Below are 13,514 nucleotides of genomic sequence, written 5' to 3' on the forward strand. Positions count from 1 at the left end.
AACTGGTCTATGCCAGTGTTTATGTTCCACACGAGCCTCCTCCCTCCCAACCTCATCCAACACTATCAGCATACCCTTCTATTCTTTTCTTTTTTATGTGCTTATCTAGGTTCCCCTTAAATGTATCTATGCTATTTGCCTCAACTACTCCTCGTGGTAGTGTGTTCCACATTCTTACCATTCTTTGGGTAAAGTTTCTCCTGAATTTCCTAGTGGATTTATTAGTGACTATTTTATATTGATGACCTCTAGTTTTGGACTCCCCCACAAGTGGAAACATTTTCTCTATGTCTTCCCTATCAAACCCTGTCATTATCTTAAAGACCTCTATTAGGTAATCCCTCAGCCTTCTCTTTTCTAGAGAAAAGAGCTCCAGCCTATTCAATTTTTCCCAATAAGTATATTCTCTCAGTTCTGATATCATCCTTGTGAATCTTTTTTAAATTTTCTCCAATGCATCTATACCCTTTTTATAACAAATGTAAGGAATCTTACAACACCAGGTTATAGTCCAACAGTTTTATTTGAAAATCACAAGCTTTCGGAGGCTTTCTCCTTCGTCAGGCTTCATGGCTTTTTATAACATCATGGCTTTTTATAACATGGAGACCAGAACTGCATAGTATTCCAAGTGTGATCTAACTAAAGTTCTATACAAGTTTAACATAACTTCTCTGCTTTTCAATTCTAGCTGTCTAGAAATGAACTCCAGTGCTTTGTTTTCTTTTTTATGGCCTTGTTAGTAATTTGTGTAACTGTATCCCCAGATCCCTTTGCTCCTCTATCCCATTTAGACTCTTATTTTGCAAGGAGGAGTATGTGGCCTCCTTGTTCTTCCTTCCAAAATGTACCACCTCACACATCTATATTGAAATTCATTTGTTAATTACATGCCCAAGTTTATTAATGTCTTCCTGTATTTTGTTGCAGTCCTCCTCTGTATTATCTATTCCACCAATTTCGTGTTGGCCACAAATTTTGAAATGGTACTTCCAATTCCAAATCGTTCATCAAAATTTTGAACGGTGGTCCCAGCAATGATCCTTGTGGAACACCACTTCCCACCTTTTGCCAGTCTAAGTAACTACCATTAACCCCTACTCTTGGTTTTCTGTTTTGTAGCCAGCTTGCTATCCATTCTGCTACTTGTCCCCTGACTCCACATGCTCTGACCATAGTCCTGAATCTAATATGTTGTGCCTTATTGAAGGCCTTTTGAAAATCCAAATATATTACATCTACTGCATTACCCTTGTCTACCTTTTCTGATACTCCTTCAAAGAATTCAACAAGATGTGTTATGCATGATCTTCCCATTTTAAATCCATGCTGACTATTCTTTATTATAATTTTGGTTTATAGATGTTTTTCTATTATCTTCTTTGATTAAGGATTCCAATATCTTACCTACCACCGATGTTAAGATAATTGGTCTATAGTTCCCTAGACTTGTTCTATCTGCCTTTTTAAATAAAGGAATCACACTAGCTGTCTGTCAGTCCTCTCGCATTATCCCCTTTTCTAATGAATTTTTATGTATATGTAATAGTGCCTCTGCTATCTCTTCCCTAACTTCTTTTAAAATGCACGGAAGCAATCCATCTGGACACGGGTTTTATCTTCTCTAAGTTTGATTAGTTTATCAATTATCTCCCTGCTTTCTATCTTAAATGTCTTTATATCTTTTTTGATTTCATCTTCGAATGTCATGTCCACCATGTTAGTCTCACTGGTAAATACTGAGGCAAAGTAATTATTTAACATTTCTCAAATTTTGCTGTCATTACCTATGAGTTTATCATGTGAATCCCTTAGTATCCCTATCCTGATTTTTCTTTTGTTATTTATGTGTCTGTAGAATACTTTTCATATTAATTGATAATTTAATTCTGTAGTTTCACTTTGCCTTCCTAATTGTTTTTTTGACTTCTTTCCTAAACTTTTCATATTCCCTTTTGTCATCCTCTCCTTTGTTGTCTGTGTACTTAGTGAATTACTTTTTCTGTAGTTTCAGTTTTGCCCTTATTTCTTTATTCATCCATGGTGTGTCATTACTGGCTCGTTTGTTCTTGCATTTTAGTGGGATATATTTCTCCTGGACTCTCTTGATCACCGTTTTAAATGTTTCCCACTGCTGTTCTATTTCTTTGTTTGTCAGTAAACTTTTTCAGTTTATTTTCCCTAGTTCTATTCTCATCCCCTTATAATCAGCTTTTTTCCAATTTATTACTTTGGTCTTTGTCTTATTTATGTCCTTCTCAATCTTTGTCTTAAACCTTGTTATGTTGTAATCATTATTGCCTAGATGTTCCCTGATGCTTACTTCTCTTTTATCTGTTCTGGCTCATTTCCCATTTCTAGATCCAGCAGTGCTTCCTCTCTTGTTGGATTTATTACACACCGGGTAAGAAAGGAGTCCTGCACACATTGTAAAAACTCCATTCCATGTACCCCTTTACCTATCTCTTCTTGCCAGTTTATTTGGGGGTAGTTAAAAATCTCACATGATTATTATTCCTTGTCCTTTACTCATTTCACATATTTAGGAACATAGGAACAGGAGTAGGCCATTCAGCCCCTCGTGCCAGCATGGCTGATCTGTGATCTAACTCCATATACCCGCCTTTGGCCCATATCCCTTAATACCTTTGGTTGCCAAAAAGCTATCTATCTCAGATTTAAATTGAGCTAGTTTCAATTGCCGTTTGCGGAAGAGAGTTCCAAACTTCTACAACCCTTTGTGTGTAGAAATGTTTTCTAATCTCGCTCCTGAAAGGTCTGGCTCTAATTTTTAGACTGTGCCCCCTACTCCTAAAATCCCCAACCAGAGGAAATAGTTTCTCTCTATCCACCCTATCTGTTCCCCTTAATATCTTATAAACTTCGATCAGATCACCCCTTAACCTTCGAAACTCCAGCGAATACAACCCCAATTTGTGTAATCTCTCCTCGTAACTTAACCCTTGAAGTCCGGGTATCATTTTAGTAAACCTACGCTGCACTCCCTCCAAGGCCATTATGTCCTTCCGAAGGTGCGGTGCCCAGAACTGCTCACAGTACTCCAGGTGCGGTCTAACCAGGGTTTTGTATAGCTGCAGCATAACTTCTGCCCGCTTGTACTCTAGTCCTCTAGATATAAAGGCCAGCATTTCATTAGCCTTCTTGATTATTTTCTGCGCCTGTTCATGACACTTCAATGATCTGTGTACCTGTACCCCTAAGTCCCTTTGGGCATTCACTGTTTTTAACTTTTTACCATTTAGAAAGTACCCTGTTCTATCCTTTTTGGATCCAAAGTGGATGACCTCACATTTGTCTACATTGAATTCCATTTGCCACAGTTTTGCCCATTCACCTAATCTATCAATATCGCTTTGTAATTTTATGTGCCACCAATCTTTGTGTCATCAGCAAACTTAGATATGAGACTTTCTATGCCTTCATCTAAGTCGTTAATAAATATTGTGAATAATTGAGGCCCCAATATATTTGCTTATATATTTCTTCCTCTGCCTCCTTTCCAATGTTATTTGGTATGCCGTATACCCCTATTAGCGTGATCGATCCCTTCTTATCTTGTATTTCAATCCATATGGATTCTGTTTCTATCCTTCTATTATTTGTGTCCTTTTTCTCCACTGCCGTTATGTTATCTCTAATTAGTGCAGCTGCTCCATCCCCCCCCTTCTTCCCTCCCTATCCTTTCTGATTATATTATAGCCTGCAACATTTAGTTGCCAGTCCTGTTCTTTATGTAGCCATGTTTCAGTTATTCCTACAACATCTGGTTCCTTGCTACTGAATATTGCCTCCAGTGTCCCGTTTTTATTTTGGACACTATGTACATTTCTGTACAGACAATTTAATTTGTCTTTAATTGTTGGTCGTTTTACTTTATTTTTAACAGTCTTTATATACTTCTGTATTTGTTCCTTGGCTGTTTATGTTATCTTTACTTCTTACCCTAGACTGATCTTTACACTCATCTTCTGTTTCTTTTATCATTAGGTTTTTGTTATTGCTACCAGATCCCTCCCCCGATCTTGCTAGTTTAAAGCCTTATCTACCACCCTATATCCTTTCTGCTGGGACACTGGTTCCATTCCAGTTCAGGTGGAGCCCATCCCAATGGTACAGCTCCTTCCTGTCCCAGTACTGGTGCCAGTATCCCATGAAATGGAACCCCTCCTTCCCACACCACTCTTTCAGCCACTCATTCACCTCTCTGATTGGCCTACCCTGTACCAATTAGCATGTAGCTCGGGTAGTAATCCTGAGATTACCACCCAATTGTTCCAGTCTTTTTCTCCTCTACAACTCTCTATGGATCCCAAGTCTCTCCAAGACTTGGCTGCTATTTCTATATTTGGTGAGGCTCTTACACTTCTGCACAGAATATAGGAAAATATTTGCCATCCTCCAACCTCTCTCTCCATTGCAACTTTTTTGTACTTCTGTTTTATCAATACTGCTATGGCCGATGCTCCACTGCCCTTTCCTCTTGTTCCTTTGAATCTATAGAGTGTTGAAATCAAGCCACATTGCTATCTCTTAATCTAACTCTGTCTTTCCCAGGATATCAAAACCGTGGAACTCCTAATTTTTCTCGATCTTTCCCTTCACTTGGTTTATTCAGGAATTAAAGGATAGATATCCGTCTATATTATGGATGGAAATTCACAGGCTGAGGACACCTAATTTTCCAAAATGCACTTCAGTATGAAGTGGAAAATCTCCCCTTAAACTCTTAAATTTGGCATCATCTTATCACCACTTGCTGATTTATCTCACCTTCTCTTTTACTCTTTTCAATCCTGGTGGCACACTAAGCAACGGGTCTTGGCCCTTCAGCTTGGTTTCTTAATTTTAAAGGAAAGAACCACCAAAGGCAAATCTTGTCCCTTTATTAAACCTTCAGTGTTAATGTTTGTGCAATTGCAAAACATGGCTTTTTGCAGATCTAATCTCATAAGAAATTGGGTTCAATAGCAATCGGTGGTAAGCCTTTTATGGTAACTAAGCAACAGTATGTCCTAGTAGGTCTTTTCACTGTTGCTAAGTAAATTCTGCCACAATAGCTCACTCTTTATTGCTTAGAATTTGTCTGCTGATTGTGTTTGTCATAATGGCCAGGATACCATTATAAATCTATGAATGATTTTTTTTATACCTTGTTACCATTATCCAGTTGCTCTGAACTCTGAAATTGATTTTTAGTTGTATTATGTGCCATTTTATCGTATTCTCTTCCCGTAGATTAGGTATCATGGCCCTGAATTTTCTCAGGAGCTCTGCTGGACTCCTACCGTAACTGCAGTGGGAGTCGGGTGGAACCCACTGGAAAACAGCAGGGAGCCAGTTGCACCAGCTCCCCACCATTTCTGGTATTTTCCATTCGGCTTGGTATGGAGTGGGACTTCCATGCACCCGTGACAAAGACAATGGTGTCTGGAGGTGACCCCCATGGACGGAGCTGGGGGAGGTGGGGTTATGCCAAGGGTTCCCACTTCCCTGGCTCAGTTGAGGATCCGGCATTAGACTGGAGGTCAGTACACCAAATCAGATGAGACATATCGGCCTAAGGATGGACTCAAATGGGCCCCAGCGGGAGGAGCTTCCAGGCCAGTGGGAGCGGTCTGCACCCCAAAGGTTCATAGAATCATTGAAACATATGGCACAGACGGAGGCCATTTGGCCCACCGTGCCTGCGATCTTTGATCGAGCTATTCAATTAGTCCCACTCCCCTGCTCTTTCCCCATAGCCCTACAATTCTTTCCCCTTCAAATATATATCCCATTGAGGAAAAATGTTTTTAAAACTGTATCAGCCCTTTTACATGAGGGGTTAATGGGAAGATAGCTGGAATCTTGAGAGGGTGCGGAACCCTCCCCGATGACAGGCAGGTAGGTAATTTTCTGGCCATAAGAGATAGGCAGGTACCAGAGTTGCACTCGTCGTGCCGTGAGCACTCACTGACCCCATGCAAATTAAGGGCCCTCCTGCTGACCTCCGCAAACTCCAGTGGGGTCAGCGTTGTAGGGCGCCAGCAGGCACAATCCTGCTGTTAACCACATGGGGATGCAGCTCACAGGTTTTGCAGACCCACATCTATTACCGCTATCAACTGGGGATGCACAAATGCAAAAAGGGGCATTTTAATTGTGAATCTTTATTATAAACAATTGACTTAGGTTTGTATTTGACAGTGCTGGATGGAAAAAAATTCTGTGGCGTTCACTGTTCAGCAGGTAGGGCTTTATTGAAGGCATCAAAGTAAGCTTTTCACTCATCAAAGACTTGAACTTTAACCAAATAAGAGGAATCCAAAAAGAAAGCAAAGCATTACATGTGTGAAATAGACAAGTAGCTCATCAGTTAAGTATAGCAGAGCTGCTACAGACTAAAACAAATCAAATGCAGTAGGAAAGGGCAGAGAAATACTGAAGGATTATAGATGGTAGAATAAATATATGAATGTTCTGTACAAGATTAATTTTGTTTTTCCCCTCACCAAGCTGGAATCTAACATGCCACAGGCTAGTGAAATTTCCTGACACTATTGCAGGATATATGTATAAAACAGTTTGGATGTAGATATATTTAGTGGTGAATATACTTAATTGTCAATTAATTAGAACAATCAGTTCCTGAGATTTTTGCACTGCATCCTTGGCAGGAGCTGCTCACATACATATGACACTGCAAACTTGCAGTGAGTAGAATTCTGTTCCAGTGGCATAAAAATGGGAAGCAAACAGTATGTCAATTACAATATGCATTCCCTGTAACAATGCTGTGTTTTTTGGCTTACGTAATGTGAAATAATATTTCAAGTCATCTCATTTTAGTGCAATATGCTGCAAATGTTAAGGAAATTAATTCAATTTTATTCATTGTTAGGGCAGGATTTCAACTGTGTTGTTTGCAGCAGCAATAAAACTAAGTTGGGTCCACAGCACCATGGTGTAAAAATTGATTTTATTCAGCAGCATGAGGCAGAGGTCAGTGCCTCTGGATTTATGTACAGCATTTAATTTAAATGCATCTCTTCCGTGCTTTTATGTCCCAATATGTCTTGTCTGAAGGGTCAGGGAGGATGGTTGTAAGTAGCGCTGGAATTGAAACAGCCAACTCCTCCTCCCCAGTCAATAGTTTGAAAATATATTAATAGTCATGTGTCGTGCATCCGATCTGTTCAAAGCTCACAGAGAATGCCGTTTGGCTCAAACTTCACATCAACCACTCAAAAATACACAAACATTTGTCGTGGAGTAGATGTTGTAATTGGTTATAGCACATTAATGAACATAGGGGTGAATTTTCAGGCCTCTCGCCCGGCGGAAATGGGGCAGTGGCCACACCGCCCCCCGAAAAACATAGAATCATACAGCACGGAAGGAGGCCATTCGGACCATCATGCCTGTGCCGGCTCTTTGAAAGAGCTATCCAATTAGTCCCAATCCCCTGCTTTTACCCCATTGCCCTGCAAATTTTTCCTTTTCAAATACTGTATATTTCCAATTACCTTTTGAAAGTTATTATTGATTCTGCTTCCACCACCCTTTCAGGCAGTGCATGCCAGGTCATAACAACTCACTGCGTAAAAAGATTTCTCCTCATCTCACCCCTGACTTTTTGCCAATTATTCTAATGGTGAGCGATGATCTACCGCCCATTGCCACCATTGCTGTGGCCCCGGCAATGTTCCCCAGGTATCAGCCAGCAGACCGGCCAAAAAGGATCCTGAAGGTAAGTTCCTCTTTACTTTCATAGGAGTGCTCCTGCAGGCTCCACAAAACCATCCTAGCCTGCTGTGCTGTTGCTTCCCCTGCTCCTGGCCGGATATAGGCCCCCCCCCACACTAACCTACCATCTTCCTGCCCCATATTGCTGTGGCCTGGAGTCGGCAGGCTGCCCTCGGAAGTTCCATTGTTGGCTACAGCCCCACGTCCTGATGCAAATGAGACCCGGCCCTCAAAAATGGACTGGACTGCCCTCCGGGAATACTGGGTAATCCACCCGAAGCCTGCTTGAGGTTGGGGGGGAGGGGTGGTGATATCCACCCCTTAAAGTGGACATAATTGATTGAAAAATTGGCAGATGCCCATTACATCAAATTGCCATCCAATTAGCACTCAGTCCAATTTTCCAGTCAGGTTTTGTACTGGCACCAGAAGGGCTCACCATTTTGCAGATAAGTGTATTAAAGATGTATTGAGATATGTGTACATTTTCCTCAAAATTACACCAGTATAGCACTCAATTATCCATTTGCCTGTATGGAATGGGCATCCAGGGCTGCTAGAGTGTGCTGCTTACAAATGTGCTGTTAAAGAGCTTTATGGTCAGATTTGTGGCAGCACTTTGAGGATATTTCTGAACCTTTCTTGCTTTTTTAAAAAAAATCCTTTCCTCCTTCTCTTTAGTTGCTCAGGAAGCTTTATGTCAAATGTTCTGGCACTGTCATTTTTTTGGTATGTCATAACATATTTTGGGAAGAAGAATGAGAAGAGGCAGTATAAACCAGAGGGTACTCCCCTTAACCGTCTCTGCTCTAAGCAGAAAAACCCCAGCTTCTCTGGTTTCTGCACATAACTGAAATCCCTCATCCCTGGGATCATTTTAGTAAATCTCCTCTGCACCCTCTCCAAGGCCTTGACATCCTTCCTAAAGTGTGGTGCCCGCAATTGGACACTGTACTCCAGCTGAGGTCTAACCAGTGATTTATAAAGGTTTATCATAACTTCCTTACTTTTGCCTCTGTTTATAAAGCCAGGGATCCTGTATGCATTTCTAATAGTTTTATCAACTTGTTCTGCCACCTTTAAAGATTTGGGTATATGAGCCCCCATGTCTCCCTGTCACTGCACCCCAGAAAGAGCTGTGGGCCAAATACTGCTGGGGGACACCACTGTATACTTCCCTCCAGTCTGATAAACAACCGTTCACCATTACTCTCTAATTTCTGTCCCTCAGCCAATTTTGTATCCATGCTGCCACTATCCCTTGAATCCCCTGAGCTTCAATTTTGCTAACAAGTCTATTATGTGATACTTTATCAAACGCCTTCTGAAAATCTATATACACAACATCAACTGCACTACCTTTATCAACCCTCTCTGTTATTTCATGTAATACCTCAATTAAGTTTGTCAGACACGCTTTGCCTTTAACAAATCCATGTTGGCTGTCATTTATTAACCCATGTTCTTCCAAGTGACAATTCGTTTTGTCCTGGATTATGTCTCTAGAAGTTTCCCCACCATCCACGTTAGGCTGAGTGGTCGATAGTTACTGGGTTTATTCCTCTCGCCTTTTTTGAACATTTGTAACATTTGCAATCCTCTAGTCCTCTGGCACCACTCCCATATCCAAGGAGGATTGGAAGATTGTGGCCAGAGCCTGTGCTATTTCCACCCTTACTCCCCTCAGCAACTTAGGATGCATCCCATCCAGACTGGGTGGCTTTTCTACTTTGAGCACTGCCAACCTTTTAAGTACCTCCTCCTTATCTATTTTTATCCTATTCAATTTCTCTACACCCTCCTCCTTTACTGTGACTATGGCAGCATCCTCTTCTTTTGTGAAGACAGATGCAAAGATCTCACTTAGTACCTCTGCCTCTGCAAGAAGATTTCCTTATCGGCCCCATCCTTCCATTGACTATCCTTTTACTCTTTATATGTTTATAAAAGACTTTAGTGTTCTCTTTTGCGTTACCCAGTAATCTTTTTACAGACACTCTCTTAGCTCCTCTTATTTCCTTTTTCAGTTCTCCTCTGCACTTTCTGTATTTTGTTTGATTCTCTAGTGTATTATGAATCTGACATTTATGATAAACCTCCTTTAGTCATCCAGGGAGCTCCAGCTTTGGATGTCCTTCTTTCCCCACCCCTCATAGGAATGTGTTTAGTCTGTACCTGAATTATCTCCTCCTTAAAGGCCTCCTGTTGTTCATTTATTGTCTTGCCTGCCAATCTTTGTTTTCAATCCACCTGGACCAGATCCCTTTTCAAATCATTGAAATTAGCCCTCTCCCAGCTGAGTATCTTCACATTTGATTGTTCCTTGGCCTTTTCCATAACTACCTAATGATATAAGAACATAAGAAACAGGAGCAGGAGTAGGCCATATGGCCCCTCGAGCCTGCTCCGCCATTCAATAAGATCATGGCTGATCTTCGACCTCAGCTTTACTTTCCAGCCCAATCCCCATATCCCTTGATCCCCTTCGAGTCCAAAAATCTATCAATCTCAACCTTGAATACACTCAACAACTGAGCATCCAGAGCCTCTGGGGTAGAGAATTCCAAAGATTCACAACCCTCTGAGTGAAGAAATTTCTCCTCATCTCAGTCCTAAATGGCCGACCCCTTATCCTGAGACAATGCCCCCTAGTTCAAGACTCTCCAGCCAGGGGAAACAGCCTCTCAGCATCTACCCTGTCAAGCCCTCTCAGAATTTTATATGTTTCACTTCTCATTCTTCTAAAGTCCAGAAGGTATAGGCCCATTCTACTCAATCTCTCCTCAAAGGACCACCCTCTCATCCCAGGAATCAATCTAGTGAACCTTCATTGCACTGCTTCTAAGGCAATTATATCCTTCCTTAGGTAAGGAGACCAGAACTGCACTCCAGGTGTGGTCTCACCAAAGCCCTGTACAATTGCAGCAAGACTTCCTTACTCTTGTACTCCAACCCCCTTGCAATAAAGGCCAACATACCATTTGCTTTCCCAATTGCTTGCTGTACCTGCATGTTAACTTTCTGTGTTTCATGTGCAAGGACACCCAAATCCCTCTGAACACCAACATTTAGTAGTTTCTCCCTATTTAAAAAATATTCTGTTTTTCTAGTCTTTTTGCCGAAGTGTACAACATCACATTTCCCCACATTATACTCCACCTGCCACCTTCTTGCCCACTCACTTAACCTGTCTATCTCCCTTTGCAAACTCCTTGTGTCCTCCTCACAGCTTACTTTCCCACCTAACATTGTATCGTCAGCAAACTCATTTACAGTACACTCGGTCCCTTCATCTAAGTCATTAATGTAGATTATAAATAGCTGAGGCCCCAGCACTGATCCTTGCGGCACCCCATTAGTTACAGCCTGTCATCCTGAAAGTGATCTGTTTATTCCGACTCTCTGTTTTCTATCCATTAACCAATCCTCTATCCATGCTAATATATTACCCCCAACCCCATGAGCCCTTATCTTGTGTAACAACCTTTTATTTGGCACCTTATCAAATGCCTTTTGAAAATCCAAATATACTACATCCACTGGTTCCCCTTTACCTACCCTGCTAGTTATATCCTCAAAAAACTATAATGGATTTATCAAACATGATTTCCCTTTCATAAAACCATGTTTGATTCTGCCTAATCATATTATGATTTTTGAGAGTGCCCTGTTAGCATGTCCTTAATAATGGATTCCAACATTTTCCTGACAACTGATATCAGACTAACTGGCCTGTAGTTTCCTGAGCTTCTTCAGCATTTTCTGTTTTTATTTCAGATCTGCAGTATTTTGCTTTTGACTTAGTAAGCCTGAGGATTGGGAGAATTTTAGAAACCAGCAAAGGATGACCAAAAAATTGATAAAGAGGGAGAAAATAGAATATGATTTCTCTCTCCCTCCTTTCTTGAATAGCAGGGTCACATTTGTTACCTTCCAATCACTGGGGCCGTTCTAGAATCTAGGGAATTTTGGAAGATCATAACCAATGCATCCACTATCTCTGCAGCCACCTCTTTTAGAACCCTAGGATGTAGGCCATCAGTTCCAGGGGATTTGTTGGCTTTTAGCCCCATTAATTTCTCCAGTACTTTTCCTTTCCTAATCTTAATTACTTTAAGTTCCTCACTTTTTTGAGACTCTTAGTTCCCCACTATTTCTGGTATGTTTTTCATGTCTTCTACTGTGAAGACAGATACAAAATACTTGTTTAGCGTCTCTGACATTTCCTGATTTCATGTTATAATTTCTCCTGTCTCAGCCTCTAAGGGACCCACGTTTACTTTCACTACTCTATTCCTTTTTACATACTTGTCGAAGCTCTTACAATCCATTTTTATATTTCTTGCTATTTACTCTCATATTCTATTTTCTCCCTCTTTATCAATTTTTTGGTCATGCTTTGCTGGTTTCTAAAATTCTCCCAATCCTCAGGCTTACTAAGTCAAAAGCAAAATACTGCAGATCTGAAATAAAAACAGAAAATGCTGAAACAGCTCAGCAAGTGAGGCAGCATCTGTGAAGAAAGAAACAGAGTTAACGTTTCAGGTCGAAGACCTTTCGTTAGAACTGAAAGATGTTGAAAGAGTTAAAGTTTTTGAGCAAGTACAGAGCCAGGGAAAGGGGGGAGGGGAGGAAAGAACAGCTGCCTTGATTACACTTCCTCCCACCCTGCTTCCTGTAAGGACTCTATTCCCTTCCCCCAGTTTCTCCACCTCCGTTGCATCTGTTCTGACGATACTACCTCCCGCACCAGTGCTTCCGATATGCCTTTCTTTTTCCTCAACCGAGGATTCCCCTCCACTGTAGTTGACAGGGCCCTCGACCGTGTCCGTCCTATTTCCTGCACTTCTGCCCTCACCCCTCCCTTTCGTCCCAGAATCGTGATAGGGTCCCCCTTGTCCTCACCTTCCACCCCAACAGCCTCCACATTCAACGTATCATCCTCCCACTTCCGCCACCTCCAGCGCGATCCCATCAAAAATCACATCTTCCCCTCCCCTCTCAGCTTTCCGAAGGGACCGCTCCCTCCACGATACCCTAGTCCACTCTTCCAACACCCACTCTCCTCCCCACGGCACCTTCCCATGCGAGCGCAGGAAATGCAACACCTGCCCCTTCACCTCCTCCCTTCCCACCATCCGGGGCCCCAAACATTCCTTCCAGGTGAAACAGTGGTTTACTTGTATTTCTTTCAATTTAGTATACTGTATTCACTGCTCACAATGTGATCTCCTCTACAATGGGGAGACCAAACGCAGACTGGGTGATCGCTTTGCTGAACAACTCTGCTCAGTCTGCAAGCGTGACCCTGACCTGCCAATCGCTAGCCATTTTAATTCCCCTTCCCACTCCCACTCTGACCTCTCTGTCCTCGGCCTCTTACACCGTTCCAATGAAGCTCAACGTAAGCTCGAGGTACAGCACCTCATCTTTCGTTTAGGCACTTTACAACCTTCTGGACTCAACACTGATTTCAATAACTTCAGACCATAACCACTACTCCCATTTTTTCGGTCAGCTAGTGTTGGTAATGGTTCTGCTGCTGTCATTTACAGCTGCTCCTGATCAATCTTTTGTTTCTTAACCTGTCCCAGTTCCACCTTCCCTGCCTTACACCATCATCCCTTTTGTCATTTAATCACTCGTGCCCTCTATCCTATCACAGACCTTCCCTTTTGTTCTCTCCACCACCCCCCCTCAACCCCCAACCCCCTTTCCCTGGCTCTGTACTTGGTCAAAAATTTTAAAACTCTCAACACCTTTCAGTT

General features: G+C 41.8%; 1 protein-coding gene across 1 annotated transcript in view; it reads left to right on the forward strand.

Moving 5' to 3' along the window:
* The window catches only part of LOC137325483 (potassium channel subfamily T member 2-like), a 576,738-nt gene that overhangs the window by 397,240 nt on the left and 165,984 nt on the right, over positions 1 to 13,514 (forward strand). The window lies entirely within an intron of this gene.

This window comes from Heptranchias perlo, chromosome 9, assembly GCF_035084215.1.
Source record: "Heptranchias perlo isolate sHepPer1 chromosome 9, sHepPer1.hap1, whole genome shotgun sequence".
Lineage (NCBI taxonomy): Eukaryota > Metazoa > Chordata > Chondrichthyes > Hexanchiformes > Hexanchidae > Heptranchias > Heptranchias perlo.